General features: G+C 40.5%; 1 long non-coding RNA gene across 1 annotated transcript in view; it reads left to right on the top strand.

Moving 5' to 3' along the window:
• The window catches only part of LOC108966774, an 88,116-nt gene extending 70,011 nt beyond the window's left edge, over window positions 1–18,105 (top strand). Inside the window, exon 3 of the long non-coding RNA XR_001993214.1 lies at window positions 17,427–18,105. This is a non-coding gene — a long non-coding RNA (uncharacterized LOC108966774). The remainder of the gene's footprint in view (window positions 1–17,426) is intronic.
• The last annotated feature ends 1,196 nt before the right edge of the window (window positions 18,106–19,301 follow it).

The raw sequence follows: 19,301 nt of genomic DNA, 5'->3' as shown, positions 1-19,301 counted from the left end.
CGAATAGAAGCCACTTAGCCGCAAACCCAAGTAAAATGGAAATAGTTTTATTTACCAGTAGATATAAAATCCCACACGTGGCTTTATACTCATTTGGAGGTTCGCGAATTCAACTTAGATAGATAGATCGAAGAGTCACTATGGCACCGAGCGCATCTGAATGAAGAAAGTTGGATATGAAAATTCTCTGAATTGAGAGTTAGAGATGAAAACACAAGTTCCCTACTACTTCTTTTGAACAGAAAGTACAAAAATATATATTTCATAAGATTTACTGGCTTAAAAAACTCTAATTACTGGTCTTAGAGTGGACCCATTGAATAGTACCGGCTTAGCTGTCAACCTAAGTATGCTCACGTCTACAACTTGTTGATAAGGTGAAATACCTACGGTTTATTCTTGATAGAAAACTTTAATGGAGGCCAAGTATTGAGGAGAAAGTAGGAAAGATATCGGTTGTCTTATATTGCTGTAAATAAGCTATAAAAGACTCTCACCAAAGATGGTGTTTTGTCACTGCGAAACCATATTCAAGCCCAGTACGTTGTAAAGACGAATAAGAGCGGCGCTCACCAGTGACTCCGGTGCGCTGCCTACTACAATAACAATATTACTTAATACCCTAGCTCCCGTGAATATTGCCGGCGGGTGCATTTGTGCGCTCTAAGGCTGAGGGAAGCTGCGTATATGACAGGGTTCAATCAGGGTCATACTGAAATTCTCTCCTCATTCAGCTGAGTTCCTGAAAACTTGAAACACTGCATCGCAGAGCTTACTCAACTCTCTGCTCATATATCAAGGAGGGGTATGTGACTGTGGAGGAGTCGCTGAAGAAGAAGCGCTGTGAGTTTTTCACGGATGAGTCGAAGCTCGAAAGGGGACTTTCTGTAAAGAATTCGATCTAAGCTTTAGGCTACCGGAACACTGTAGTGTTTTACAGAGAGAGGTAGCTGCTTTTAAGGTAGCAGTAGACGTACTGTTCCGAAGTGAATCTTCTTTCGGAGAGGTGAGCATTCAGAGCACTCAGAGCGTTGAGGTATTTGATAAAAGCAGAATCGCTGCAAACTACAAATTCAATAAGCTAGCCAAAAGAAAAAGAGTTGGATGTCCATTCTACATTTCTGTGCTGGCACGGAACCAAACGACCTTGCGATTGCTTAGAAGGTTTTAGTAACCCGCACTTGTGTGATTGTAGGATCCCTTTAAAATACATGAGATCTCCTGATCTATGTTCCTTAGCAAAGTTCCACTTGTCAAGATTTTAAAGGACATTAACCAATAGGCATTCATATGGTAGGACTAAAAGTCTTGCCGTTCGCAAGTTGCCAAAGGAAGGAGGAGGGTAAACTGGAGACATCCAGTCACTTTCTCCTAAATTGTCCAGCTTTTGTCAGACCGAGGTTGAAATAGCTCATCAGTCTGAGCTTCGAAACCAAAAGACATAGCCGAACGTAAGACATGCGACACTAGCAGCTTTAATAAATTTGTGTATTTTCTGTCTAAGTGAGATATTTGTTAGGGGAGGAAACTTAACCTGACCGATCCTAACCAACCCCAAGTCGTTGCAGCGAAGTTTCGACAACATCACGTTGACTGCATAAGAACCATATCGTTGAGGCAGGCGCTGATCGTGTTTTATGACTGGCTATTTTTATTGGTTGAACAGCATTTAACTCTTTTGATCCTTATTTATACTAAAGGTTGATCAGAAATATTAAAAATTAAATTAGGAAGAGCACCTACGGTAATATATGTGTTGACTCCTGCCACCAAATCATACTTCTACCAAAGTGACATGAACAAGAGCTGCAAGGTTCCTAAATAATTCAATAATTAATAATGTCCGCATGAATTACATAAACGATCTCCCTTTTTTCCACTTTTTTTTTTAAGTTTTGCTTTCGTTTTTATGCGCGATCGCTGGCAGTGAACAGAAATTTCACAGCCACCCGCTGCTAGACACTAGCTATGCGATCTAGCGCTGGCATTGGCGACTAAGCGTCCTGGCGGCAAAAAATTGGACGGAGATGAAGCTCTGTGGCACGCAGAATAAATCGAATTCAATTAATAAATGTCAGCAACTGCGGAGGGCGAACGAATTGCAACGGACATGCAATGCCAACACCAAAAACAACGCTGCGTACACTGCACAAGTGTGTGCGGCTGCAAAGCATAAATGCATTTGCAGAAATGCAATCGTAGAGACAAATAAGTATTAAAACGCACTTGACAGCTACGGCCGCAAAAGAAATGTCTGCTGTCAGCGCAGACAATGGAGTCCCAAGTGGCCAAGGAGAATAAGGAGGCTAAGGACGCGCGCAGCCAAGTTGGAGGTGGACAAGTGGCGGTGGCGGCATAGCCTAGCCTCAGCCGAGGACGTGCAATTGCAATGGACAGCGCATTTACAAAGTATGCGGCAGCGGGGGTGCAGGGCTACGCTGCGTGACAACAGACGAATGGCATTGGGGATGTGCCGACGACGTCGCACTCGGGTGATTTTTCAAAAAATTCGCAACAGCCTTGAAATTAACAATTGGCAATAATGCAACGTCATTGTTGCAAGGCGGCTAGACCGCAGCACTGACGGACCGATCATGCGCCACAGCCTACCTACCTTCCTATGCGTGTGAGTGTGTGTGTGTGTGCGCGTCTCTGTGTCCTTTTGGCCACAATCAAAAGCTGTCGAGTTGGCTAGCAGAAAGCATTCTATCTTTCGCCATGACCGTGGCAGGCCAACACTTGTGAAATGTTGCTGAAAAATTGCGCCAATTGAATTTTGTTTTATTGTTCACTGGCAGTGAGGCGGGCCGCCACAGCCACAGAGGTTGCGAACTTAACAAGGCAGGCAGGCAAGCGCGAGCCCTAAGCGCGCACAAAGGAATGCGCAGAGGCCGTGTGCCCAGCGTAGCGCATCCAGTAACGGACAGTGTTAAATTTCTGGGCGGTCACTTCTTAGCATATTTATCAATTTGAGCCGAGCCACGATCGCGCTGACAGGCAGCGCTCTAAACTGCACGCAGTTAAGCGGCAGCGCGGTGCTGGTACTGTTTTCAGCAATGCTTTCTAGCCGACGCTCCGCTGCTGCGAGACACATAACTCTTTGTGTGCAGGCGTAATGTATAATTTCCGCCACTGCTGAATTGTTAAATTACACTGTGAATTTTATAACTGATTTGCGCGCGGTTTGTGTTTTTGTTTTTGTGTATATGTGTTGTTTGTGTGTGTGTGGATGCGCGTGTGGGAACGCAAAATGCCGAACTCATCTATTGTCATTGCAATAAAAGTGAAAACCGTTTGTTTGTCGCCATTGCAAATTAGAAATTTCACTCTTTCTCTGTTGCAACAACAACAAAAACGTCACTACATCAATTGCTGCCCTTTATTGCCGCATTATTGCCGCATTATTGCGTCTAATAACGCTGGCTTACGTATTGCTGTTGTTGTTGTTGTTGCTGCTGCTGCTGCTGCTCCTACCACTGGCGGCGCATCGCGTGTTAATTACACATTAGCTTGCAATTAATTAAAACCGCCACGTAATGCTCATCATCGCGCCACAATCGGCTACCAATGCGCTTCAGCCATTTCAGGCGATTGTTGCATGCAACATAAGCGCGGCGCACACAATTATGCCGCTTCATCATTATTATTGCGCTGGCGCAGCTCTCACTTGTTGTTGTCATTATACCAACTGTTGTTTGTGTTGTTGTTGATGATATTGTGGCTATTGCGGCTATTGTTGTTGCTGTTGTTGCTTTATTGCTATCTGTTGCACCGTTTGAGTTCGCGTGCAACGCACTCATCCATCCACTCAATTGCGCTACTTGCCACACACTCACAGCGCCAAGCATACAAATTGTATTTCTCGATTTTTTTTTTCAATTAGTTGCCGCAGCATTGGCTGCACCACCTCCGTTTTATGATCTGCATCTGTATTATTTTAAAGAAATCACCATAAAAATATGGCGCAAATTACTCGCTTGTTATTAGTGTTATTGTTGCTTGCAAATTATATTGCGTTGTTGTTGTTTTTGCCGACTTTGTTGTTTTTGGCATTGGATCTGTTATTGTTTTTGGTGCTTTTGTTGTTATTTTTGGTGTTGTTGTGTTTTCCTTTTTTGTTGTTGCTACCTATTGTTTTTGTTGTTGTTGTTACTGCTGCTGTTGTTTTTATATTGTGTTTCTATTGTTGTTTTTGTTATTTAAATATTGTACTTATGTTAAATACCACTTGCTCACACCAACTGCAGATGACAGTAGCCATGAGACATTTGTTGCAAGAGTTTCAACAAAAGGCTTTATCTCGATTCACTGACTGTACAGCCAAATAAACTTTCTATTGCGAATTCATAATTTCTCTTTCTGCTTTTGAAATTTCAGTTCGCAATTTTTATTTGAGCTCTACATGTAAAGGGTGTTTTTTTTTAGAGACTACAAGTCCACGAGGAAAGTTAATGCTTCTTAAAAGGTTTCCCTTTCATAAATCGATTTGTTTCGTTGGCTGTATAATCGGTGGCGCCGTATTGTTGGAAGTCATCCACATCAATATCCTTCAAATCGGGCACCAATCAGTATTTAAAATTAGTTTGTCTGGTTCTATAGCGCCATCCATTGACTGTAACATTATGGTAGTCTTCATTTTGAAGAGATATGGATCCATTATACCGTCTTACGGTCTTCATTTTTGAAGAAATATGGATCCATGATACACTTTTACCATAGAGCCCACCAAACAGTGGCCTTTTTAGTATGTAACGACTATCTCAGCTAAGGCTTGAAGATTATCATCACTCCAAATGCGAACATTTTATTTATTAACGTATCCGTTCAATCAATCGTGAGCTTCATCGCTGAAGAAAATTGTCCTGTGAAAATCGTATCGGTGGTTATCTAGTCTTAGACGCATTCATCGAACGTACGACGCGCTTGCTGGTCGTTCGGCTTCTATTCTTCAAATGCCAAATCCAACTTAGTAAAAACAGCTCTCAAACAAACCAACTCCAAGAAAGTATTGTCTCATTGAACGCGTCCAAAAAAGAAACACCCGTTCAATGTGAAGTCTTAAGTGAACTTCAATCCTCACTCCCATACAAAGAGTAAACATGAGCAGCATACGTGATACTCGGAATTGAAATAAGCTGAATATTTCCTACTTCCTTGGGAAGCCTTTCATAAATTTTGCCTTAAAACCATGAATTAATTAGTTTCGCATCAACTCTAATCAGAAGCAGATATACTACAATGTTCCTAAAAGAAAATGCAGTCTCTGATGACGCTAAGCTAAGTAAGATTAAGTTAGGTTAAGAAGTCCTAAAACGTCGGTCCGTTGCGGTACCTTAACAAATCATAACACCCTCACAAATCGACGAAGCTTATGAGTCTAACACAAAATTGTTGATGCAACTAATGTCCGTTTCAGCTCGTGGTTCCCGAATGGGTGGAGGCAAGACTGCCGATATGTTTCAACGTCTGTCTTGCAAATGTTGGAAAATGGCGGAGAAGTTGCCTGAATGTTTCTAACTAACCTTCATCCAAAGCAATTTTACACGTAACCTAATCTACGTTAAGAGGTTCTAGAACATCGGTCCGTTGTTCTACCTTAATTGATCGTAAGACTCCCAAATGTCTTGATGTTTCCAACCAACTTTCATCCATACAAATTGGACAACTCTCGTTCGACGGGATTCCGAGCCTTACCTCAAGAATGTATTGGATAATGTCCAATGTTTGGGTTAGATTAGGTAAATTTTCTGATTTTTAATGAGGCCACGAATTCCACAAGGACAACTAGACCTCTGGAGGTGTCGGTCCATAGTGAAGCTCAAGAGTCCACGATATGGAGCAAGAGAACCGTGGATGGCGACAAAACGCCTAGAGCCTGCCAAAAACTTATTGAGACTTCTAATACCAATTCCAGTTAATGCGTCAGGTTCGTTGAAAGTATGGCAACTGAGATACTTTAAGCTTAGACTGGAAAAGGGTTCACCTAGACAGAGAAGATGAAAGTCTCTAGATGTTTCCACCTCATCCTCTTCATTGCAACTTTGAAAAGTCGTTCTCAACAAATATACTAGGTAATTACTAATAGCCCAGCGTCCATGTCTTTAAAGGAAAATAAACATGTGTTCACCTTATAAATGCTTCATGGTCAAGACACCTTATCAACCATTATAGAAAATGTTCGTAACGAATATTTCCTGATACCGGGTTGAACATTGTTTATGATATGTATACAAGAGGAGAGTTCTAAAAAGTTTTTAAATTTCTTCCGATATTGTTAGACTTTGCAAATGAGCTTAAGTGAGTTCCTCGTACTTGAACAGATCGAACCCTTATGCATATGTGTTCACTCTAGAGATCTCTCCCACTTCTCCGGCACTCAATGAGCCTAATACTTGATTGGCTGAGTCTAAACCATTCATTTAATTAGCACCCAGTGCTTGTGTAGAAGATATGGTTGGATCCGTCTGCTTGAGTTCTGAGCATCGAACAAAATGGAATCACGAACCGTATGCGCTCTAGCCACATGGATATAATTAAGCGCTCAAATCTCTAATTTACGCGCTGGTCAAGTCATACCCATAGAAGACGAAATCCCAGTCAAAAGCTCCTTCGCTTCCAGTCCCACGGAAGCAACGAAGCCCACGCAACCAAACGAAGGACTAAGTGCATATGGATACAACTGGCGTAACCTCGCGAAGGATAGCGACAATTGGCGAAGCTTTGTTCGGCTCAAACCGACTCATGGTTGCGGTGCCAAAGCATAAGAAGAAGCTTGTATGGAAGTGAAGTTGGCATTTCGATATCCACATTCAGAATATTATTCCGCCGATTGCTGTAACAACATCGTAAAGTGGTTTTTCGTTTAAAGTAACATTTTTTTATGATGTGCTTTTTCAGTTGGTTTTATGTGCAGTTTTAATTATTCGCCCATTTCGTAGATTTTGTGGGACACAAAAGCACACGTTTACGGGCGGATATGGGAATGGCAGTTGTACAAATGGACGCAGCGCAGCGACGAAGGCGGAGCTTGCATGGAGTCGCTGTTGACGCAGCTGACAGACCGACAGCTGGTAAAGGGTCGACTGTTGGAGACGTTGGCAAGATAGAGATGAACGCTCATGCGTAGACAGATGAAGTGTCATTCATCTGTGCATGGACGCATTACTTAGCATGGGCAAGTGGTCTAAAGGGTACACACACACACACACATACCATCGTTTAAGCCTAACATTTGTTTATTAAATGCGTTGAAGGATTCCAATGGAGTACGGCCAAATGCACTTGTGCTTGAATACTTCACAACGACTGACTGTTCAGCTGTGGCTGTAGCTGCTCTCGCGCTGTCGTGTTTTTTCTTTTCACTGTGCGTGCTTGAACCACTTGTGAAAATTGTGACATGAATGCATGGCGAAGGGCGAAATGCGGCATACAGAGGGGGGCGGGGGGCTGCCGCCTCTTTGGGTCCCTCGACGTTGTAGTGGCTTTTGTAGTGGCGTACAAAATGCAACACGGCTGTGACTTTCGCAAATTGTACTGCCGCGCACTGTATTCTTGCTGCTGTTGTACGCTATATTTTCAAGGTTAACTGGTCACCGCCACATTTGAACTTTACACACATGCGTGGCAAAAAAACGCGGCATAAAAAAACAGCAAACCGCAAAAGCATAACAAAAACAACGAAACGTAAATTTGTTGTAACAACGAAAACCTTTTGCAAGCAGCAGGATTGTACATGGTTGTCTTACGACACACATATAGTGGAGCAAATAGGGCGAGACCGCGAGACTAAAGTCCATTTTGAAGTAGGATTCCGGTATGGAGTCCTGAAGTGCGATTCAAGTTGGTAAGACTGCAGTACCATTCTGCAGAGCTGTACAGATTTGTTGAAACAGCTAGAGATACAGAGATGATTGAAACCGTCTTTGTCGTTTAGACAGCCATAGGTTTTTGATAAGATCTGGGCACTTTGCCATTAGCTAATATCGAACTACATGAATTTTTCGTCGGGCTTCAGAAAGCACTGAACATAACAGTCCCACTACGATTCATCCGTCATGCTGAGTAATCCGCCATCTATCTTAATCAAGGTGCAGGGAACGGCCCAGAACTAAATGACTGTGAGATACTTACTGCGCCATCCGTTTAACTGACCTGCACCCTCCTAACAAATGCCTACTTAGATCTCTAAACCAGCAATGTAGTCCGATACACCTTCCGTTATATCCTCCACTTCAATTCCCTTTATTCGTGTATTTTAATTCGCTGAATACCAATGCGCAAAGGACCGAAAAGGCCGAACCTTGCACTCGAAAACTCGTAACACCAACTCATCAAATGTTGACATCGTCCACGTCTCCGCACTATACAAGTATAGCAGGACGGGGATGATGAGTGACTTGTATAGTTTGGTCTTGGTTCGTCAAGAGAGAACTTTAACTCAACTGCCTACTCAGTCCGAAGCAGCACATATTCTGCGTTGGATCTCTAGGCCAGAGATGAAGTTATCTACGACTTTGTTATGACTGTCAACAGTGACGTGGGAGCAAAGTCGCGAGTGTGACGACTGTTTGTTTGATGACAGGAGATATTTCATCTTGCCCTCGTTTATTGCCAGACCCATAAGCTTTGCTTCCTTATCCCGTCTACAGAAAGTAGAACTAACGGCGCGGTTGTTGAGGTCTATTCTAAACGGCAGCTACTCTTACAGTCTCCAAGCACAAGCCAATATTCGAATATTGTGTACATTCCCAATTGGTCCACTGTGCGGCTGACACCAACAACGCCATGTCGCATTGAGTCTGCGGTTTTTGCTGGACATTTTTAAATATAAATGCTACATGTTTGCTGGCCAAAAGCCCCGCTACACCACACTCCTTTATCATTCATAGTGCCATAGTGCCGTGTGTGTGGACTTACATATATGTTATGGACCCGCCCGCAGGCGCATAACCAACGGCGGCGTTTAGCAGCGGGTATCGCCTGTGGGGAATGTTCAGCGTTGCTTTGTGAGTGTGTTCGTCCAAACAACGCGCTGTAAACCGCAAAAGTCCACGGTAAGCGTAAAAAAACACTGCGTCGCTGTGGCACTACAATTACACATACAAATATGGCTGGCGGTGGTAGAATCACTTTTGCTGATTTCTGTTATGCATTTGTCTCACTCGAAACCTTTTCGCTGTTCAGCATTTTTTGTTTTTGGTATTTTCACTTTTTTTCTCATTTTTGTAACGAATTATGTTTGCATTTTTGGTATGCAATTCTCGACGGTGTTCTTTGTTCATCGCCTGCCCCGTCAGCGCGCCACCGCCGTGCGCTTCTGTTCTTGCTATCGTTGCCGCCGTTGATCTGCTGCTTTGCTGACATCTTCGTAATTCATTTAATTTTATTTTTGCGATTATGCTTAATGATGATGGGGTTTTGTGGCAAATGATGCGAAATAAATTCAATGCGCTGCAGCAAAAGGCGGTTTAAGAATGAGCCGGCGAGAAGTGTGACCAAAACGTAGTGTATTGCAATGTTGATTGAAGACGACAAAGCCACAAGTTGGCGGGTTCTTAATAAGTGCAAATTATTTGTCTAGTTGGTTGAGTTCTTGTACAGGATAGGTTAGATCGTAGGGTTGGTTTGAAATCGTTAGATCTCACTTGGACAGCTCATATTTCTCATAAATCGACAAATGGATCGTTAGGTTTGTCAAAAGTGTGCCGACGTAGATATTTCTTGCTCAGAAGTTGCAAAAGCCGGACAATAGACAAGCTGACTCTAACTCTCCTTTCCTCTTCACAGCTTGGGCGGTATGTGAATAATTTTGGATACATCTGTTTATATGTATTTATATACAAATCAAATGAATAACAATAACTTCTCTAAGAGCTTAGAGACTGCCTTAAATTTATGAAGGCGGCTAATATCAGTTCCAATCAACTCTCCTAGTTCGCAGAAAGTATGACAACTGAGTTGCTTCAACTTTAGTCTGGCAAAATCTATCCACCTCATTTTCGTTTGATTACAATTTTGATAAGTGGCGTTCTCCAAAATATTTAGGCTCACCGCGTTGGTTTGAATAGGATAGCTTCAAGTTGGGACACCTACTTGCATTATTGTGGTGCTGTGAAACTTGCTAAGTGCTAGCAGTTCAACGGACCTTTGACGTTCCACTCTGGCCCCGTAGGTTTACGCGACCACACAAGCGCTTATTGCGAGCACTGAACAGAAAACTCTCCCTCCAATCTTTCCCTTGAACATCAATCCATCCGTGAAAAGCCCACTGTACCTTTGCTCCAGCGACTCCGCCCGAGAAAAGCCGCTAGAAGTATGCTCCGCAATGCAGGGATCCAAATTAACAGGGATGCAGTTGAATTGAGAGTTATTTGAAAATGGTCACTGAGCTTCTTCTCCGTCACGCCCACATAGATTTTGGAGGTGTGTGAGCGGAGAGGAGTCCACTAGGAGTAGTCTCAGCGGCGAAACGCTCGTGAGTTATTAAGAATGGAATGGATTTAAGAGATGTTGTTAGGTTGTCTCTCGCTGGGACCTAATCTAGTCTAACCTATGAGTCTTATTGTTGTTGTAGCGGCAGAATTCTGCCGAGTTCACAGCTCTTTATTGGGTAAAAAATTCGGTTCCGTTCCGGTTACGTAGACCCAACTGTTGTGCGAATATGTAATCTGAGCAAGTTGGAGCTATCGGTTGTTCAACACAGACTACGTTTACAAGTTACTTAAAAATTATACCGATAAACTCAAACAAACTATGGACCTGGGGATAAAATTCTGAACACAACTGTTTAATCCAGCATCTGGTTCAAAGAACTTGGTATAGATTTAATATATGAAAAAAGTCAATTTGTATGCTTTTGTAGCGGAATGTTACCACCATAACGGGCAGTATAAGCCTTGTTTAAATTCAACCGACTCAAAAGCCCAGCCGGTTATGCGGTTGTAGACGGATTGCCAACAGCGCCCCAGTCGTGCTTGATTATTGCTGTTTGGCGTCAATTTAAGATTCCAAGTGTTGCCAGGTCCTTCTCTAGCTGGTCTTTCTCTATTCAGCTCTACAGATCGAATTATTTTCTCAGCAGTAGAGTGAGGAAGTCGGGACATAGATATATACCTTACCTGAAACTTCGTTTGGTATCGAATGGCTCGCAGAGGTCCTTCTCGATCCTGAAGGAGCTTTTAGTATTGCACAACGTCAGTTTGCATACATTAATTCAGGCGTGTGGAATGTTTAGTGAGGACGATGGTTTAGTTATAAAGTTTTCGAATTTGTAGAGAGAGAGTGAAGGATTTGCCTTTAAGTGATCTAAACTAGCAAAATGCTCGTCCAACTAAATGCCTGTCACACTGTAAGCTGGCTGGCTGGCTCTGGGGTCTGCAAAATTAAATGAAATGAAATGAAGTGCCAAACGGCCGATGTCTAGCTATGCATCAAACTGACGAAGAAGCAATTTCAAAAGCCGTCTACACAACAGCACAGGACAGCAGGGCAGTGTAAGGAGTTAACCATGCGATTGGTAGTTGGCCTTTTAGCCACAAAGGGGGAACATAATTTTCATTTGTCATTTATGTTTAAATGCATTTTTATGGCATATTACCTTTGGGTGCAGCTAGGCAACAAGCACCACTTTAGATGCTGCTGCAACATGCACACATATACACACATACATGCATGTGGCATATAGGTATATACTGCCGGCGCATTGAACTTGAACTTGAAATGCTGCGTATGCGTAACAAAACACGCACGCACACAGCTGCAGTCGCGGCCGTGCCGTGATGAGATGSAAAAGTCAGTGAAGGAAATGCCTGGAGATTACGTGAAGACTAGCTGGCTTAATGCCTGCAAATAAATTGAAAAATGCATTTCGCTTTTTGTTGCTCGTCGGCTGTTAAGCAAATTGCGCTGCTGTCCTTACGTTCATTTAAATGAAGTGCCTGTTGCATATACAAACAAGTACAAAATACATATCTATATAAACATATATGAGTGTGTGCTTTTGTATGCAAGCTGAGGCCAATGGCAGTCAGTCAATTGAAACTGAAATGAAGTGCGCCACACAAATGGCAAAAGTTATGGCGCAGTGCAAGATTTACAACAGCAAAGTCAATAGTTTGAGACGTACATAGAATCTGCATGTCATTCGACATGTGGCAGGCGGTCTCAGCAGACATAAGTACGGCTTACATAAGTATACCAAATGTGTGTTCTGCACAGTTCGTCGTATTTTCATTGGTTAAGCTAACTTTTTATGCAGTTTTTAATAGTTTTGTTGAATTTGTTGAGAAAATATGAAAATATTTCTGTGATGTGCAATATAGGGTCTACCAACAAGAACCACAACATTTGGCCAGAAACGATAACATGTCCCCGCTTGAATATAAATTTTCGCACACACATAAATTTTCGCTGAAACGGTGCAGCATTTCGGCTGGAATGTTGTCTTCGAGCTTCTCGAGCATTGCTGCTTGATTGGCGTAAGCCTTTTAAGCCTTTAACATAACCCCAGAAAATCATCAGGAGGCCTTAAATCACTTGGTCCTGGCAGCCGTTTGACTGAAGCCCTCTTGAATTCAAGGAGTCACAAAGCTTTTCGCGCAATACTTATGCCCATGTTTAGACACGAAACATGAGCCGGCGCATCATCTTGTTAAATATCCACTTCGATTTCATCAAGATTAGTTTAGGTTAAATGGTAGTCCAATAAGCCACGCTTAGACGAGTTTGGCCTTTTGCGCTTGTCGCGAATTTTAACACACTCTGCAGTCTCAATATCGATACCTTCTCCAGTGTATCATAACGTGGAGACTCCTGATGCTTACACCGTAGTCTTGCTAATGCTGGAAAAGTGCATGCTTCGGCCAGTGTGATGGTCGTTAGACGGCTGCCAGCACGAGAACCTGAGTGAAAATTACATTTTCACCCAATATTAGCTCCTTACGACTTCTGGTTATTCAGGGAACTCAAACGACCGCTCCGGGAAAACCGTTTTGAGTCAATTGAAGACATTAAACGAAAATTGACTTTAACAACTGCTTTGAGGGTATTGGTGCCATCGGTATTACTTTGAGAAGGACAACATAGATTTTGAATAACAAATTAAGAATTTTAAGATTGTGAACAAAGTCGTACCATTTTTTGCTCAAAGTAGTACTAGGAATAAAGGGATGTTTAACTTATTTCAGTGTGAGAGCGCCTCAAAGTAAGCGTTTTATAACATTTTCCATTATGATGTTCAACTTATTTCAGTATGACAGCGCCTCAAAATAAGCGTTTTTTATAACATTTTCCATTATGGCCAGATCGAACAAAATAACAATTTTTGGGAATTTTAAATTAAAACACCCAACATTTAGTACGAGTAACAATTACTATATGTCACCTGGTCTGCGGAAAGGGGGCTTAGGTGTCAAAAAATCAATTTTCACTTTTTAGTTGATTCGGATGGAAGATGAGATGCTTTTTTTTAACAGCTGTTTCCCAGAAAACTAGTTTTCGCACGTCAGCTCCCTTTTCGTAGACCAGGTCACATATAGTGGTTATTTATTATATGGAAAGACTATTTAAATCTACTTAAAGTATATTAAAACAACTGACTTTTGACCTTTGAATATCCAATAAAACGATTTAAGCTTCTTAGCTCTTAATCATTAAATGTTTTTAATCATTTTCCATTGAAAATAGTACTATGATGCTTCAAATTACAAAACGTTTCATTAAATACCTTTAAATTTCACAAATTTATTTAATTTTCATTGCTTTACATTTTTTATAAGTGGTCTTGAACGATGCAACCAATCCCTCCATTTACATATTTTTTTTTGGTAAGATTTCAATCTGGCCATCGCTCGTTTCCAATTGATAAACGTCAAAACCTACTGAATTCGATTAGCTTTCAAAATTCACTAGGTTTTGACGTTTAGCAATGGCTCTCTCACTTCCATTGAGAGAGGAGTTAAACATCTCTTTATCTCTGGTAGTACTTTAGGTTAGGTTATATTGGACGGCCGTTGCACTACACAGAGACTTACTGTTCCTTAGTAATACTCCAAAATATAACCCGCTTTAGTTTTTCATTTTTGAAATATCGAGCTGGAATTTTACGATAGTCCCTTTCTCCGCAAGAGCTATTCATTTGTCGGAACCGGCGATATCGGACCATGCCATTTAGCTGCCATACAGGCTGAGAGTTCAAAATAAAGTTCTTGTATGAAAAAATACTTTATTTGACAATATATCTTTCCGAGATTTAACGTGGATTATTGTCCAAGAAAACGGTATAATGTCCGCGGAAATTGTTGAAATCTGTTCACTAAAGCATACATATATCTGTCATACAAACTGAACGAACGCAATATGGTTCTTGTATGGAAAATTTTTTATTTGAAGAGATATCTTCACGAAATTTGGTACAGAGTATTTTCTACAGGAACAATACAATCTCCGTAAAAACCGATCAGATCGCACCACTCTAGCATATAGTTGCCATACAAACTGAGCAATCACGTTTAAATTCTTGTGTGGAAAACTTTTTTATTTGAAGATATATCTTTTGTGAAATTGAACACAGACTATTTTCCGAGACAACGATACAATCTCCGAAGAAAGCGATCAGATCGAGTCACTATAGCTGTTATATACTGCCATACAAACTGGGCGATCACGTTCCAGTTCTCATGTGTACAACTTTTTTATCTGGCGATCAAAATCAAGTTCTTGTATGAGCACTTTATATTTGTGAAAGGTACTATAGCTTCGGTGCAAGCAAGAAAAATGTGTTTTATTGTTATATTGCCAAAAAGCAACATATGGCACACTTAGAAAGCCTCCATTATTTTCACTGCTAACCGTGCGATTTTGTACTGTGATACAGTATCAAGTCTCTAAATTTGACAGAGACAATTTTTGAGACTTGAGACGATTTTGCTATTCTGTAAGTGACAGTCACAAGATCTATTACATTTCATTATTCAGAGATGTTTTTATACTTGAATGAAAATAAATATGTCGATAACAAATATTAAATTTTCTATAACATAGTCAAAAAACATAATTATCAATAAAAATAAAAATATATGTTCACTTTGTTTCATAACATTAACGAAATTTATGTAAAATTGATCTATTTTTAACCTTTGCGTGTTTGAGTTGCTTACAAAAATTAAAAAAACGACAATCGATTAATATCTCTATCGCTATTCAGTATATTCAAAATGGCAGACAAGAGTTCTTTTTGGTTTTGTGACTCGCTAAAGACCAGGTCTCAAATTTGAGGCAATATTTTGAGACTAGAGCTAGAGACTGTTTAGTGAATAGTAACTAGTCACAAACTGAAATTTTAAGTCAAAATGTCTCAAATAGAGACTAGAGACTAGTTACAGAATCCCGCTATAAATATTTGCTGCTTCTCAAATTGGCAATTGGCAATGGCAATTCTTCTTAATAAAAATTGGCTTAACAGCGGATTATTAATGCACAACGTGCGAGCGAAACAATGTCCAATTTTCACTTTTGCCTGCCAACTACGGCATAAGCGGTACACACACATACACATAAGCGCACGCTCGAAAGAATTGCTCCACTACAATGGAGATTTGATAAAAGGCAGAGTTATTTGCACAGCATAGAATCAACACCATTCCTCACAGCATGCAACATGGCATTTGTTGCAAGCAAATAAAATTGCAACAAGCATTTATAAACAACCACTCCTTGCGCACACACGCACACACAGAAATACGAACGAAGCTTTACGAAAATACGCTGTGGCGGATAGGGAAATGAAAGTGTTTCGCTGCGTCGCTATAGCACTACTTCTAGTTGCATGCGCGACGCATGTGTGAGTTCACACCGTGGCTATTGCGCGCACACGCACATATCTGCATGCCACAAGAGCGCTGTGGCTTGGATATGAAGTGGGCAAGTGAGGCGCGAAGTTGCAACGCTTCATTTGTCTATTTATGCGGTGCATACGTGGTTTGCCTCCTTGGCCTTAGCTGCACAACTCTGCCAGCCTTGACGCGCCGCCGTCGCTGCATGCCTGGCTCTACTTGCGTTGCAGCGCGGCGCGGCGAGTACCTGTCCGCCCCATAACGTGAAAGTTAATTCATTTTTGCTACCAGTTAAATGCAATAACGTGAGTTTCACACTTGCCGCTGTGCAATAAAGTCAACAACAGCAATAACAACGCGCGCAGTTGCAGCAAGCCTCGTTGTCGTAATTATTGTTATTTTTCAGTGTTGCACATTCTTGTCGGACAATTACTGCGGCAGCATAGTTAAGGTTGTTGTTGCTCATGCCACTTGACTGTTGTTGTTTTACGTTTGCATGGCAGTTGCGTAATTAGGAAAATCGTTCAGTGCAAGTGCTCGTAGTCTACTAACTGTTCACACTAAATTATTTGGTTTTTTAATCTTTTTCACTTTTGTTGCTTACTTTCTTGCAGGCTTAGCGCTTATGAGGGGGAAGAAGAGTTAGTGAGTGGGTAAGTGATAGCGATGTACATATGTATCGATGGTTTAATGCGTGCCACAGTTTATATTGATAATATTCTGGAAGACTTATATTTTCCAAGTCAGAATATAATCGGACTCGAACTTGCATAAGGAGATATTTGCATGAAAATTTCCTTTTCTCGACGAACAGAAACCAAGCTCTATAAGTCACTCATTAATCCTACCCTGCTGTATGGTGCAGAGGCAGGGACGATGATAACAACTGATGAGCCGACGTTGCGAGTTTTCGAGGAAAATGTTCTGGTGGAGATTCACGGTCCTTTGAGCGTTGGTCACGCGCCATTGATATAGTCCAGCGAATTAAAAGACAGCGGCTACGCTGGCTGGGTCATGTTGTCCGAATGGACGAAAACACTCCAGCTCTGAAAGTATTCGACGCAGTGCCAGCTGGGAGAAGCAGGGGAAAAGGAATACCTCCACTCCGTTGGAACCAGGTGGAGAAGGACCTGGCTCGCTTGAAATCTCCAATTGGACAGTGAAAGGAAAGGACGACTGGCCGGGGGCAGCAGAGGAAGAGGAAGAAGAATTTCATGGCGGTTGCTTTTGCAGTACTCGTTTAACAAAATTAGTTTTCTTAAAAATATCTTAATTATACAAGACTTAATACCATAAAAAATCTTCAGTAGTTTAATTCTTAATACCACAGCTCATATTTCTATGTAGTAATGCTATAAAATTCCATAGCGAATGTCAACAGCGAAATAATCCTCGTTCATGCACGCAAACGAACTTCACATATTTCTCCGTTTCCACTCTACTTCTATTCATCAAATGTAGCATATGTAGATAATAGTGAACAAAAATATCCAGCTAGATATTATAAATATATTTACATATCACATACAGATTTACATTTCCAATACTTGCCTTTGTCAACTAGCTGCAGTAAAAAAATTGTTCATTTCATTGCAGGTGCTGCAAAACAAACACAGAATAAAAACAACACAACAAAAGTATTCGCAACGCATTTCTACATCTTATGTACTCTTCTTTCTCTGCCACCGAAACACATAATTGCAGAAACATGAATGGTTTGTTGTTGGAAACGGTAGCAAACATTAAGCAGTGGGGTGAGAGACTGCGTGTTGTTGTGCTAATACACTAATTAAGAGATCAAAAGAATTGATGAGTGGCTGTGAGAGACAGCGTGAGTATGTTGGAATGTGTTACCGTTTGGTTTTCATACTCATTGCATGTATTGGAATTTGGTAAACAGTTGCTGTTTTTACCAAAGTGTAGAACAATTGCGATTTGACTATGAATTGTTAATAATTTATTAATAAAATGTGTTTAAAAGTGTTTTAAAATGTTAAAAGAAGTGTACAAAGTGCGGGCAAGTGAAAAGTATAGTGCAGTGAAAAAGTGTGTTAAAGCACTTAAAAGAGTTTGTGTGCGAAAGTTAATTGGCATGCAAATTGTTTGTGCAGTCGGTACGTGTTCGTTTCATGCGTACATGCAACGACATGACGCAGCAGGCAAATACTTATGTATGTAAATAAAAATGAAATAAATTTAAATATTATATGCAGAACTTAATAGAAGTCAAAAGAGATATGAAAATAAAATGTGATAAACATCGAAAATTAATACAATTTTGTAGTGATAATAATGTACATATGTAAGTATGTATGGCCATCGTTTCGTGCACTATATGCATACATATGTACTATTTATAGTATGTTAATACGTGTCGGGTTCGATTCGTTTTGCTTTATGCGTATGTTAGTATAATCGGTAATAATAGTGATAGTGCGCGGAAGATTGTAGAAGCGTATAAGTAATGAAAAAAATAAAAATGATGAGTGGTAAAAGTGTGAATTACGGTTATCGTTGTATGCGTTCGTCCATCGTTGTAAGCTTTAAATTCCATGAACACTTTGCCATGAATTGACCACAATATCGTCCCCAAAGGCGGATAATCTTTATTTCCACAAGCAAATAATGCGTGCAGTAATGGAAAAATTCTTTGGTGAGTACCTAATGATGCTTCGTTACGTTTTATATATGTAATTATTCTGTAATTATTATATACATTTAAAAAATATTCTATATAAAAGAAATATAAAATTTTATTTATACTACCTTTCAATTTGAGCACCGTAGTACATATCAAATTTCCAAACACACACAAACTTCATTTGTGTAAGGATGTTGTGTTTGAACTGAAACAAGTAAGAAAGAGCTAAGTTCGGATGTATCCGAACATTTTATACTTTTGCAATTTGCAATAGTCGAAGCCAGGGAAACACCTTAAAATGTAAAATGTCAACCAGAAAATCGGTATCTAAGCAGTTTTATATACACATGTACCCTATATAACGTTGTATTATAATAGTATATGGAATCTGGTTCGACAGTCAGTACGTCCGTCCGTCGTATTTATTTTGATTGATATTTAAGCTGAATGAAATTATCGCCAATTTTAGTTTGATTTCAAATACGATTTGAGTAAAAACGAAAATACATCAAATTTTGCAGAGAAATGCCGAATTCCTTTTGGTTCCACATTTTGGTAGAGATGAATATTTAAGTGACTGTTAACATCACAAATAGTACCCGTATAGGCCTAAGTATCACCCAGAACACCGTAATTGGCAGAAAGCTGCCGAATTCTTTGCAATAAAGTGTCACTTTATAGTATATTGTGTCATTTTCTCCAATCTCTTAATCTTAATTTTTCCATTACAAATTTTGTTAATATATGATTAAAACCAAACTTTCGGGCAATTGCTTCCCCTTTATGCGCTGCATTAGAATTCAAAATAATAACAGATCACGCTTCTTCGC

This window comes from Bactrocera latifrons, unplaced genomic scaffold, assembly GCF_001853355.1.
Source record: "Bactrocera latifrons isolate USDA-ARS-PBARC rearing strain unplaced genomic scaffold, ASM185335v1 scaffold_17, whole genome shotgun sequence".
NCBI classification, from domain to species: domain Eukaryota; kingdom Metazoa; phylum Arthropoda; class Insecta; order Diptera; family Tephritidae; genus Bactrocera; species Bactrocera latifrons.
Note: the sequence above shows the minus strand (reverse complement) of the source record. Positions and strands in the feature narration are given on the sequence as shown.